Consider the following 14200-nt stretch of genomic DNA (forward strand, 5'->3'; position numbering starts at 1 on the left):
ATAAATTTGAATATTATATTTTCAAGAATAGGGTATTTTTGGGACCCTGCAGACATGGGTTGGGGACCCCAGTGACTAGTTTTAGGAGTCCAGGTAAATTATAATTCAGAAAATTTATGAGTACGTAGGTTCGGGGAAATATAGTTGATTTATTGGAAATATGCATATGTGTATTATTTTAGGATTTTGGGGATAGTACACCGTGAGCTTGAGGATAAAGCTGGAGGCGAGCCTCCCAGCCAGTTAGGTAAGGGAAATATGCTATGCTAGAAAATTCAGAAATATTATTAGTAAAATTATAGTATTTTTTTTATTAAGGTATATGATATAAATTATATAATTTTACAGATTTCAGAACATAAGTTGTATTAATTGTGTGGCCCGAGTAGATATTTTCGTGATACATAATTTATATAAATTTTTAGAATATCATGATTTACAGTGTATATATAGACAAATATATTGACCAGACATATATTTTATAGATATTATACATGTAGTGACCCGAAGAATAATAGTATTTAAATAATAAAGAGGGAGGGAAATGGAAACAAAGATAGAAGAAGGCATCATGCTTCATTCATCGATGACGTTGCACTTTGGGAGTAATAACCTAGGAATTTAATCGAGGACTCCTCGACGAATACAGGGGATTTGTCGACGAGGATAACATAGGGTCTCCTCGACGATGGTATGTTTGGTCGATGAGAAGATACCGAGAGACTGTTTTCTAAACTCTGAAACTCGTCGACGAGGAGATGGTGTTCGTCGATAAACCTTCTTCGTGACCTCGTCAATGAGATGACATGGCTCGTCGACGAAGGCCACAGTATAAATAGTGTTAAACTCAGTTTTTTACGCAGAAAACTCAGCGGAACGCTCTCTCTCTTCTCCCCTACAGTTTCTCCTCCCTTTCTCCTCGATTTTGCCCCCATTAGTCGTCGGATCGATGATCTGAGGCCACCATGACGCTCTTGGAGAAGTTCTCTCCAAGTTTGTTGGAGTAGATCGTCGGTGGGACGAAATTGGATTTCATCTCAGATTTAAGGTAAGGCCTTTTTGTTAAAATTTGGCTTTCCAACAGTTGTAGGAAATGCAGTAGACGTAAAAATAGTGACATTTTGTTATGAAATATATGGTTTTCAGGGTGTTGAGGTCCCAGCCCTACGGGTGTAGGACCCGTCGCGGTAAGAGATTTTTAACAGGAATCAGGTAAGGGAAATATGCTATGCTAGGAAATTCTAGTATGTTTTCAGTATAAATTATACATTTTTACCATATTATTATTCTCAGCAGAAATTTATATGATTTATCAATTATGTTTAATATGTTTTAAATTACTGTGTGGATTGAGAATATAGATATAGTATAGAGACATATTTTACAGTATTTTCAGGATTATATTTTACAGAATATACAAACAGGGAATATGCTCTACAGTATACCAAGATTTTACAGTTTTACAGTATCATGACATACAAATTTACAGTTAATCTCAGAAATACAGTTAATATAGTTACCGTTTACTACAGTGTCATGGTTAATACAGTTATTACAGAATCATGGTAAAACAGATAGTTGTATATAGATATGTATTATATAGTATTAGACCCTGATGGACCACTACAGATACAGTTTACAGAGCACGGTACCGTAGCTATATATAGTTCAAAGTGCAACCACATATTTAGATAATACGTGGTAGATAAGTCGATCGTGCCTATGTTGTGGACAATCTCCCCATCAAATATGGGTTGAGGAGGGTCAATTTGACTAATGGAGTATAATCGTTTATCTTGGTAGGCCAACCAGTGATAAATCCCGCCTACGGGCTGCACAACCCTGTTATGAGAGGTCAAATCATGACATACAGTTATCCATCCAGGAAAGTTTTCAGTTATTATTATGTATGTACAGTTTCACAGAAACAGGAAATATACTTATGTACATTAAAAGTATTATGAATAAAAACCTAAAATACGGATATGTTAAGCAACATGGTTAAAGGTGGTGGTTTATATTACTTGTATTGTATTTGCAGATTCAGTTATACATGCTTATATAGAATCAGATTTTCATAGTATTGTAACTCATTTGCCACACACTAGCAATAGCATATTTCGTCTTATTGAGTGTTGTCTCATCCCATTAAATTAATATTTTTCAAGTGATCCAGTTAGGCGAGCAGAGCAGGCTCATAGATAGAGGGGCTATAGTGCTACCCTGCTAGTAGGGTGAGTGCTTTTTTGGAAAAAAGGGGTATTTTTGTGTAGCCCTAGTTTCAGTTGAGGGCATTTTGAGAATAATTGTATATGTACATTTGGGAATATTCAGGCACTCTGGAATTGTATATATATGGTTATGGTTATATAATTTCAGCTTCTCGCTGCTTAGGTTGATGGTTTTATATTAATTAGAAAATAACGGAGCAGTGAAATTTCATAGTATTTATTAGTATAAAAAAAAAATTTAGCAGGTCGTTACAATACAAACCAGTATTGTATAGTAATTATAGAATGCCATGCTTTCCAAAACCATAACACTCAGATATTACAGATATTACAACCAGATATCACAGTTATTTTAGTAAGATATTACAGTATTTTCAAATCAGATTTATAGTGTTATGGTCATTTTGGAATCATGACGAAAACAGTAGGACATTTATAGAAATAGTATATACAGTATCAGACCCTGATGAATCAAGTTATGTTTAGTGAGTAGAGTACGGTACCGTTGCTATTATCATATCAGAGTGCAACCACATATCTCAGATAGTATGTGGATTTCATCAACCGTGCCTATGGAGAGATTGCAGTCTCCCCAGTATTCTGGGTTGAGGAGGCTGGTTTGACGAGGTAGTTACCAGTTTTGAGTTTAGGGGAGGTTGCAATTTGGCCGGACTGAGGATTGGTAGAGTACAACTGACTTACCTGTTAGGCCAACCAGCATTAAGTCCCACCTATGGGCCGCACAACCTTGTCATGAGGGGTTAAATCATGACGTACAATTTTTCAGGGTAAAATCCCAGTTATGTATATGTATACAATTTTATAGAATACCAATGGTATAGTATGATACTAGAAGTATAAAAAGTTAAAAACTTAGATATTACAGTTATACTTTAAACTATGATAAATGTGAGTAAACCTTATATTGATTTACCAGCTTATACAGTTTCAAATATTGTCATTATAATATTTATGTGACTCAGTCATCACACACTAGTAATAACATATTTCCTCTTATTAACCATTATCTAATTCCAGTGGTTTAACATTTTTCAGGTGATCCAGCTAGGCGAGCAGATCATGCTCACAAATAGAGAGATCTTTTGTACTACCCTATTTAATAGGGTAAGTGTATTTAGAGGATTATATTTTTGAGCAGATGATACTGGGGTGAGCAGATCATTTGGGCCCTAAGATGTTATAGTAGGTATTACAGGGGTATCTGACTCACTCAAAAAATGAGCAGTTCGGAAGCTATCCCAAGTATAGGAGTTCTGTCATGTAATATTAAGCCCAAGGGCTAGATCGTCTCCTCAGGGAATGCGTTTAATCTCAAAATTTATGTTTGTCCAATCGAAAATAAAAATGCACTGAACTTGGTTCAGATTCAGAGTTTTCAAGGTTGTTAATTTTACTTCTGACGAATTAAATGGCACGTAATTTAAAAACCCTAAAACTAACATTCACTAAATTAAAAAAAACAAGTATGGAAATTCTAGTCTACTTAAGGAAATACCTAAACATGCATTATAAAATATGGCAACTACAAATAAGGAATTAAAACATGCAATGGAAACTCAATCGGACACAAATGCAAACAATAAAAATTGAACCTTTAACAAGAAGGACCTTGAATTAAAACTAAATTATTAATGAATTAAATAAAAACAAAACACGATAAAAACACAAACTTTAATAAACACCGACCCTAAACTAAATCAAGCTTCGGAAAATAAAAATTAAATCTTGAAAAGATGACTAGCCTAATTTCTTTGAACCAAAACACTTTTTTTTTTATTCTTTTATATATATTTTTAGAATTACCGAATTTAAGGAAATAAACCACTCCACTGCTAAATTACGTGAAAAACAAAACAAATGAAAAAAAATATTAAATAGCTACTACAATAAGAATAAAACATTAAAATCTAGATTTTTTTAAGTAACATTAACAAATCAAAACATCAGTATTACTAAATAAAGAAATAAGAGAGAGAGAGAGAGAGAGAGAGAGAGAGAGAGAGAGAACAAAACAGAGCAGGAAGGTAGAAGAGCTGCACGGGGTACTCGGGCTGCTGCTGTTTCGTAAGACAGCAGCTGGCTATGTGGTTGCCTTGGGTTCAGCTGGTGTGGCAGTGGCTCGCGAGAGAGACTTCAATGGTTGCTGCAGGTTGGTCCTCGGATTTCAGCAGATGAAGAAGCTGGAGCAGAGCGTGGAGATGGCCTCTGGTTTGTGGTGTTGTTGCAGCAGGGAAGATGGCTTCGTGCTATTGTGGAGTCTACTATTCGTGGTGGTCTGTTGCAGGCTGTGATGGCAGAGAGTGGTGATGCTGTGGGTGGCTCAAGTGTTGCAGAGGCTGTGGAGTGGGAGAGTTGCTCGGCTATGCAAGAGTGGTTGCAGAGGAATGAGGGAAAGCTAAGGGAGACTTGGGAAGAAGGAGATCGAGGAGGGAGACTGAGCAGGGAGCTAAGAGGATAAAAGGAAAAGAAAGCAACAAAGAGGGAGAGAGCAAGAAAGAAAGAAAACAAAGTAAGGAAGAAAGAGAAGGGAAGAGGGAGAGTTTGAGGGAGAGAGAAGGGTGTCGAAGGCACACCCTGCACAGGAGAATAGGGGAGGATTAAATAGGAGAGGTAGACTGCTGCCCTAGGATCCGTGAAGCCATGACCCGACCCGTTTGGAAAGGGTTGACCCGTATTGTTATATTTTTTTTTTTCATTTTTTTCATTCTCTGTTCATCGCAAATCTGAATCTTCTGGAACCCATTTATTGCAAAACTCAAAACATAAAAGTTGTAGATAATCCTTTTCTCTTTCTCTAGAAATTTGAATTGTCTCAATCAGAGCTTCGACGGAAAAGTTATGCATAAAATACGAATAGGTATCGTTTTTGGTTCCCGGGAATTTTCCTGCGACAAAAAATTACCAAAACTTCATAAATTGTGCAATAAAGTTCAAGAATGATGATTTTGGAACTTTATTAAAATATTAGACAATTTTGGACATTTAATTAAAAATATAAACCGTAAAGCTTGGGTTAAGATGCCCAATTACGCAGTTTCGGCGCGTAATCAGTATCAGAGTAAATTATATCAGAAAAAATGGTGTAATTTTTGGGTCGTTACAAATCACATCATGCTTATTAGCATTTCCCTTTTTCCAATCCAGACATTCTGATTTCACATGCCCCTTTTTATCGCATTTATAACATCGGATTTCCTTCTTCTTGGATTGATTCCGAGATTTCTGATTAGATCCATTTCTAAACTTTCCTTTGCCTCAATCATTACTAACCTTTACCACAAGTCCTTCTCCTTCATCACATATTTTTAACCTTTGATGAAAATTTAATAAAGCACTTGTTACCTCTTCCAAATAAAGTGTTTCTTTTCCTCACGTAAGAGTGGTCACAAGATTTTCATAGGTATGAGTTGAGGGTAAAGAATTTAATAGCATCAAAGCCTTATCATCCTCATCAAACTTCACATCAACTCTCATAAGATCACTTATGATTTGATTAAACGCATTGATGTGTTAGTCTAGACTAGATCCCTCTACCATCTTAAGCTAATATAAACGCTGCTTAAGAAAAAAGTTTGTTATTGAGGTATTTAAACATGTACTGACTTTCTAACTTTCTTCAGATAGCTGTTGGAGAATCCTCTTCCATCACCCAATAAAGAACTTCATCGGCCAAACACAAGCGTATTATCGATGCTATCTTTGCTTTCAAATCTAGCCATGTTGCCTCATTCATTCCTTCCGTCCATTCCTTGTTACACAAGAATGTCTTTCACTCTCCTATGCCATATACCAAAGTTTCTGGTTCCATCGAGGTTGACAACGTCAAATCTTGTAGAAGACAATCCCGATGCCATAACAAAAATTGCTCTGATACCAATTTGTTGAGATATGGATCGTATAATGAAAATACATAGAGGAATAAACAACAAGAAATAAATAACACAACCAAAAAGAATAACAAAACAAAGATTTACATGATTTGGCAAAGCCTACATCCATAGAAGCAAAAAGGCACACAAATTTCACTATGGAAATCACAATGTACACAATACACTTCAATAATGATCACTCTCACTCTCAAAATATGCCCAGATGACATATATAAAGGTTCCTAGGAGGTTTCCCTCCGTTTGCCCAACTACCCAATGTTCAAAAATTCAAAATTTCAAAAAACTGCCGCAACTTAGGTGCCTCTTGTTGACGAGTACAGAACTTCGTTGATGAACTTTAGAAGACTTCTCGTCGACAAAAATTGGCTTTCATTGACGATTCCCGGAGTCTGATATTTCCTGGGCTCGGTATTGTCTTATCGACAAATTCAGAGTTCTCATCAATGAATTGTTGTTGTACCCTCGCCATTGAACACAGGGCATTCGTTGACGAGCTCTACTGTGCTGCCCCTTTTTGTTTTTCCCTCTTCGTTCTTTGCTTACAAAAACTGAAGTATAAGAGCCACAAACAACATTCAGGAATCTGTAAAATTGTATAATTGATACCCTATATCTTAATAAAAAAATACTATAATTTACTGATAAAATTTCTAAAATTCCTAGCATGGTATATTTCCCTTACCTGGCTAACTGAACTCGCCTACTAATTCTAACTCATGCCCACGACGTTCATAATTCCATAATCCTGAAATTACACACATATATATTTTCCTGTCAAATAATTGAATTCCCCAGAATAAATTTTCATACTTATATTTCTTGAATTATAAACAATTCATTATCTTACTTGGGTTCCTAGGAACACCCTCTAGGTCCTTTAACTTGCCTACAATAAAAGCCCCAAAACCCTGAATTCACAACACCCACATAAATCATCCCAAACTCTAGTATAACAACATCTACTACTAAATCTGAGTTAAAAAAAACCTACAAACCAAATGACTTTAAACAATCTACTTACCCTGATTTTTGGGATGGTTCCCAACTTCTCAAATCAAACTTTTGCTCTAGCTAAGTTGTAGAAAATCTCCTCAAGATCATTGTGGTAACTTCTGATCATTAAAACAGGGAGAAACGAGGCCAAAAATCTAGAGAGAAGGAGAGAGGATATAAAATTCTAGAGAGAGAAAGGAGGAAAAAATGTTTTTGCTCTTTGAAATCCCGATTTTGCATATTTATAGGTGACTTGACACGTGGCTTGGTCGATGAGACACATGGCTTGGTCAACGAGGTGAAGAAGGTAGTGCGTTGATGAAGGTAAAGAACTCGTCGACAAATCAATGGGTCTGAAATACACCCTCTCATTATCTCTTTGTCGATGAACACTGAGACTCATCAACGAATCCTATAGGGAGTTCTTTGACGAAACCAGGGCATTCATCGACAAACCCTATTTTGCCCTTTTAAATTTCTCCTTCTTCTCTATTATTTAATCAATATAATTTTTGGATTGCTACATTCTCCCCCTCCTTATAAAATTTCATCCTCGAAATTTACTATCTGTACTATACTCCATCCCTTAAAGAAAAATTGTGTACTTATTTCATTACTTACCCTAACTTATGGCGGAGGAATACCATGGTTTCAACTAGGGTTTTGGGAGATTACAAATATATACATAGAAAGAAAATTCCCCCAAAACCAAAAAAACTACCTATCCTATAGCTTAATATATAACTTGTACATACATCATTTTGCTCTACGTAAAATAAAACCCAAACTATATAAACTAAATTTACCTTACCTGATTGCTATTATTCTTTCTATCTAACATTGGTCCCCACTGAACGAATGTGGGTATCTTTGTCGTATCTCCTCCTCTAACTCCCACGAGGCCTCTTCCACTGCATGGTTTCTCAATAGAACTTTTACTAGTGGAATGCTCTTAGTACACAATTCCTGTGCTTTTCTATCTAAGATCTGCACTGGTGTCTCTTCATATGCTAGTATATCTCTAAGCTCTATTTCCTCGTAGCTGATTACATGGGAAGGATCTGAGACGTATTTTCTCAGCATGAAAACATGGAATATGTCATGTATTTTAGATAATGCTGGTGGTAAAACTTTCTTAGTAGTAACCCGAGGAATTATAGTAATTAAATAATAAAAGAAAAGAGAAGACAAGGAAATTGTAAAAATGGACTCTTAGGGTCTCGTTGATGAATGCAAGGTGCTTGTCGATGAGCATACTACTTGGGCTCATTGATGTGGACACTGTCTCGTCAACGAGAACTTATCGAGAGGGGCTTTAGCAGAGCCTAAAGTTCATTGATGAGGGATTCAAGTTCGCCGACGAAATACCTTTATGGACTCATCGACGAGGTGACGTGTCTCATCGAATCCACATTTTATAAATAGGTCTAATTTGGGTTCTAGCAAGAAATCCATGCAGAAAACCCCTTCTCTCTCTCTAAAACCCATCTGCCTCCCCTTCTCTCTTCGATTCCAGCTTCGTTATTCACTGGTTCGATGATCGGAAGCCGCCACGCTATTCGTGGGAAGATTCTCTTCAAGTTTGCTGAAGTAGATTGCTAGTTAGGCCAACTTGGGCACCATCCCAAAATCAAGGTGAGTTGAATATTTGGGTATTTTAAGTATTACCAAACTTATTTGAGTTTAGATTCTGTATTGTATGGGAATAAAACTGGGGTATTATGTTTTCAGGATTAGGGTATTTTTGGGACCCTATAAGTATGGGTTGAGGACCCTAGTGGGTATGTTTCCAAGAGCTCAAGTAAATTATAGTTTAGAAATGCTGAATATGTGGAGTTGAGGAAAATATGAATGTGATAATTATTATACTAAATTCAGTTGTGTGACTGGAAATTATATGGGTGTTGTTTTAGGAAGTTAAAAATTGTAAATGCCGCATGCATGAAATTATAAATAGTATTTAGAGCCCAGATAGTCAAGTAAGGGGAATACATGTTATGCCCGTATTATTAGACATTTTATCAATATATTATAGTATTTGATCAGAGTATAAAAATTATACAGTTTTACAGAACATATGTATAGATTTTTATTGAATTGTGTGGCATGAGAAATACTGGATTATTATAGAATATGTTATATAGTTTTACAAAATCATGATTATATAGCCTATAGAATTATGGAATACAACTTATATAGTTTTATAGATAGAAAGCTATGGCTATACAGAATTTTATAGAAGTACAGTTTATATGATATACAGTATTTTACAGAATCATGCTTATATAGTATTTTATAGAATTACGAATATGTAGTATATTCCAGAACAAGATTGTACAACTTTTTACTAATTTGATTATGCAATATTTTATTACCATGATATACAGAGTATAGATCCATGATTATACAGAATTTTATAGAATCATGATATATAGAATATAGAACCATGATTATACATAATTTTATAGAATCGTGATTTACAAAATATAAAACCATGATATACAGACATACATATTTTACAAAATATAGAGCCATGAGATACATAATATAGAATTACAGTAACAACATTACAGAATATACATATATACAGATATACAGTTATTACAGCGTCATGGCTATACAGTTTATACAGAATCATGGTTAAACAGAATTACAGAATCATGGTAAAACAGATAGATTTATATAGAAATATTATTATACAGTATTAGACCCCGATGGAATACAACATTTTACAGAACACGATACCGTTGCGTTACAGTATAGACAGTGCAACCATACGTCTCAAATAGAGTATGGTACAACTGATTGTGCCCTCAGGTAGAGTTGTAAGCTCCTTGGCTTCCAGAACAGGTGGAACGGGCCTTTCGTGCTATAGGCATCCAGATATGCATACAGTTAGGCTAGCACTGGAGGGCCAACCAGTGTTTAGCCCCACCTTTGGGCTGCACAACCTAGTCATGAGGGGGTAAGTCATGACATATAGCCATTTAGGGGGAAGTTTACAGATATATAGTTATGTATAGTACACATAGAAAGCATAGATTACGTACTATAAATAGAAGTACTTTTGAATAGATAACTCAGAAATTTTCATACACTATATGATATAAGCATGTGTTACTATACATTCTTGATGTATATCGTATACAATATTAATTAAATGATATGTTTCCAACTAACTCATATGCCACACACTGGTGATATAACATGTTTTTTCCTTACTGAGAGGTGTCTCACCCCAAAATTATTAAACATTTCAAGTAATCCAGAGAGGCAAGTAGGGCTGGCTCAGAGGTAGAGTTAGTGTAGAGTTGGCATAGTTTTTGGGGTGAGTTTTGGGCTGGTCTGTGGAGCCCACAGTGTTTTGGGACTTTTTGGGAAATGTTATGTATATGTGTGTATGTGTACAGTTAGGTATATGGTACTCTGGTTTTGTACTTTGGTATTTGTTGGATATATATATACTTATGCTACTTTGGTGTTATATGAAATGCACAGGATACCACGGTTCCACTTTGGGCCGTGATGATGTCAGCTATGATCATGCAAGGTATCAGAATTATATATATATATATATATATATATATATAATGGATGGAAATTTCTAGTCGTTTCAATTTGGTATCAGAGCCTATTTTGCTAGGCTCTGTAGACTATAAAGTGCAGTAGGAAATAATACCAGGGTATAGGAATGGATTAAGAATTTAGTGATTCAATGTTGGGGAAATGAAGATAAGTATTTAGGGTTTTGTTTAGTGATCGGGAAGAAGAATTATCGTTTTGGTTTTTGTGTCTTTCCTGGGGTGACGATTTCAGAAAAGCCATAGTAAACTATGGTCAGGTTATGTTTCTCAATTACTGTATTGGATCCTAAATTGAGAGTAAGAATGATAGATTAATTGGTGATATGAGATTTCAAGTAGATGAATATGTTAGTTATGTTATACAGACAGGGTCCTTAGATTATGTTATTTTCTTTTTCAAGATGGACCCTAGAGGGAGTAGTGCTTATGCTAGTGGGGATGATGGGGCAGGCCCCTCTGATGCAAGTGGTGGGGATTTAGATATAGTCTTACGTAGTGTGGCTCAGTAGGTTATGGCTGAGATTGCACGTAGCTCCAGAGAGCAGGGAGGACCATTGACAGAGCGAGGCTGTACTATTGAAAAGTTCATGAAGATGAATCCTCCGCCCTTTTTAAGAGGAGCTAATCCTATAGTGGCTGATAATTGGATGCAAGAGATCGAGAAAATACTGACGGTCCTCTAGTGCACAGACGAGCAGAGGGTACTTTATGCTGCTAAGGTTACTAGAGGAACAGAGACAGGTACCAATAACTATGACCTGGTGCTGATTTAAAGAAATCTTCTTTGATCATTTTTTTTCCCGCCACCATTAGGGAGGCGAAGGTAGCAGAATTTCTGGGATTGACTTAGGGGAATCTTACAGTCCAACAGTACGCAACGAAGTTTATTGAGTTGTTGCGCTTTGCCCCTTATATTGTTCCAAATGAGATGAAAAAGGTTAAGATGTTTGAGAGGGGTTTGAGACAGGATATTTATAAACATGTGGTGGTTTTAAAGCTGCAGGACTTCTCTAAGTTGGTTGATAGGGCCATTATGGTGGAGGAGAGTGAGTAGAAAGATGCTGGAGCACCGAGCTAGAGGGATGTGGGGACCTTGAGTTAGAGAAAGAGGCCTGCATCTTTGGGATTTCAGACGAATTATAGATGAGGCTATTGGAGGGGAGATAGATCTGGTAGAGTTCAGAGACAGGAGGGAGGAGATCACGGGTGTTGGGGTGAGCAGGCATACCCTATTTGCTACGTTTGTGGTAGGAGGCATACATGAGCCTGTCGGTTGGGGAGTAATGTTTGCTATAGTTGTGAAAGGCCTGGACACGTAGCACGGGAGTGTTAGTGGTCATTGAAGAGAGCACCATCCCCTAGACAGATCCAAAGACATAACCAGGCACCCAGGGGTGGTGGGCAGCAGAGGAATGTAGCCTGGGTCAGAGTTTATGCACTAACGCCGGGAGATGTAGAGACTGCCGCAGACATTGTGACATGTACTTTTACCATTTTGTCATATAAAGTTGTTGTTTTGTTTGACACAGGGAGCACCCATTCATTTGTATCATTGGGTTATGCTAAATTATCTGGGATTGAGGCATAACTATTAGTGTAGAGTTGTTTGTTGCCACGCCGACTGGATCTATAATGAGATGTAGGAAGATACTTAGGAATTTTCCAGTGGCCATTCAGGGGAAAGTACTACCAGCTGATCTCATGGTACTAGACCTACAGGGGTTTGACGTGATATTGGTTATGGACTGGTTGGCAACTAATAGTGCCAGCATTGACTGTCATCAGAAAGAAGTGATTTTTAAACCCCTGGAAGAGTAGGAATTTATATTCGTGGGATCGCGTGTGAGCACCCCACCACAATTAGTATTGCCTTTATAGTTGAGGTCATAGGGTTCGTCGACGAGGCCACCGGGTTCGCCGAGTGGCCTTCATGAGTTCGTTGACGAGGCCATAGGGTTCGTCAACGAGGCCTCTAAAAATTTGCCTCTAAAATTATTTTTAACTTAGGACATTGTAAATAAAGATTTCATGATATGCATATGTCTTAAAGTCAATCTAGGGTATGATTTTGAGTTTCTAGCTATATTATATAAATTATGTCAATATAATGAAATCTAAATACCTATTTGCATGACTATCTTGAACTTGACGCTTGCATCTCCATTCTTCTACTCTTTTAGTTCCATGGATTGTGCCTGGTTGTATATTCTTTAATCCTTATGGCTTCCATGACTTCCTCAACTTTCATGTATGCTAAATAATGTTCCTGTTCACACTCTCAATGCACAGATCAAATACCAAGTGATTTGTAATTATCAAAATAGGATTGGACTCATAGAGTCAACAATCTCCCCCTTTTTGATGATGGCAAATACACGATCAAAAAGGGGTTACGCCTAACAAGACTCCCCCTAAGATAAGTCACAATTTAGAATTTAGCAATGTAACAATATAGTTTGCATACAGTGAATTCATGCACATTGACTTATTTTGAAAATATTTTGCTTATTTCTCCCCTTTTGTGGAAAAAATAGAAAGACATTTTTACTTACTACCTTCTCCCCCTTTTGACATCAACAAAAAGGTGTAAAAAAAATGTGATAGTTCTCAGCTTAAAAAAAAAAAAAAAAAAATTCAACTTTTAGGTTTCAAAATTTTCTTCTCCCCCTATATTATTCAATTTGCTTCTCTCACTTCCTAATAAATCTATGTTGTTGAATCAAATTTCAATGTGAGCATACACAGTGTTGTAATTGACATAGACATAGATAAGAAAATTAGCCATTAATGTCCAAATGTTTATGTGAGCATCAACATGTGTCATTTATCCATAACAAATTTAACATGTAATAACCATGCTTTGAGTTTAATACCAAATGTAACGAATCCTTCATCTTTGGATATGATAAGTGCAAATTTAGCTTTATCTCCTGCCATATGTCGCAAGCATCCACTATCCATATACCACTTGTCCTTTGAGGAGGACAATCTCAAGCACATCTGCAAGACATAATCAGATAACTACTTTTGGTACCCAGATTTTCTTGAGTCCATGAGGGTTAGTACTAGATTCTTCTTTGAATTTCCAGAATTTCTCAATTTTGACATCTTTATTATTAAAAGGACAGTTAAATTTTATGTGACCCAACTTCTTACATTTAAAACATGTAATATTTTTGTAATAGTCTTTAGTTGGAACATAAGATTTTGACTCTCTTACAAAATATTCCATGTAAAGATGTCTCTATTTTAGATTATCCTTTCCTTTATAACCAAGACCTTCCTTTTCTAGGGAATTTCTTTAAATTCCAAGGAGTTTTTCAAAATTGGCTTGTTCTTTTGTACATTCCCAGATAATCTTAGATTTATCTTTTAAATTCCTTTCTAACTCTTCAATTTTCAAATGCTTGTCTTTCACAAGGGATGCATGAGATTGATTTTGACTTTCTACTAACTTCGAAAATTCTTTCAATTTCAATTT

This window comes from Malania oleifera, chromosome 8 (assembly GCF_029873635.1).
Source record: "Malania oleifera isolate guangnan ecotype guangnan chromosome 8, ASM2987363v1, whole genome shotgun sequence".
Taxonomy (NCBI): domain Eukaryota; kingdom Viridiplantae; phylum Streptophyta; class Magnoliopsida; order Santalales; family Ximeniaceae; genus Malania; species Malania oleifera.